Consider the following 980-nt stretch of genomic DNA (forward strand, 5'->3'; position numbering starts at 1 on the left):
AAAGGTAGGAGAATAACCTACTTGCAGCGCCATTGTGCTGAATTGCGTATGGGCGTGGTCTGTGACTACCTCAGCCGCCGTAGAGGCTCTATACTGTATATTCAAATTAGGTGAGCTGTGTAGCACCGTAAACACAGTATAAACAAGTGGATAAATAATAGCAGTGCTCAAAATTAGGGACAAGAGGTTATAATCGTATCAAGCCCTTTAACGAAAAATTCCTTTTATTCAGTTATATGAAAAAAAAGGTGTCTCAGGTGGGTTTCAAACCTGCAACCTCTCGCTATGAGGGCGAGTGTCATACCCATTAGACCACAGCAACCTATGGATATACGTGAAGATTTAACACCTAGGCACTATCGTACAACTGACTGAAACACTCGCATCATCTATAGAAAAGCTTATAGGTTGCAGCTTGGAAATCAAAATAAATAATACTGTATTCAAATTAGGTTAGCTGCATACTAAAATGGATAAATAATACAGTAAAAACAGTGCTCAAATTAATAACCATAGCCCTTCAACGAAAATTCAGTTGTTGAGTTGTTCAATAGGAAGACGATTCAACATATATTCATTAGGTGCTGATTAGGTGTACACTACTGAATACGTTAAACTGGAGAAGTGAATACCTGTACATACTTGGCGTTCACATTTTCAATGCCTATTCAAATTACTCCAGTTCATATACAATAAAGTTTTTGGTTGGTGGGGGCGTCCTTATACGAATATACTGTCAGCTGTACATCAAGATAAGCTATGCATAAAATATAGCGTTTACGTACTTCATTTATTATTGGATAGGTCTATGTATTCTAATGTTCAAAGAAAAGAAATGACAAGTACTGTACAGTATTAGGCGTATGAACGAAAAGACGTTAATAAATAAAAAAAATATTTATTTTGCACGTCAGTCAATATACACATTTAACAACTGATCAGGAATGTGCACATGTTCTTCTCCCCCCCCCCCCCCCTAC

This window comes from Anneissia japonica, unplaced genomic scaffold (genome assembly GCF_011630105.1).
Source record: "Anneissia japonica isolate Jap-2015-1 unplaced genomic scaffold, ASM1163010v1 scaffold287717_len1600092_cov198, whole genome shotgun sequence".
Lineage (NCBI taxonomy): Eukaryota > Metazoa > Echinodermata > Crinoidea > Comatulida > Comatulidae > Anneissia > Anneissia japonica.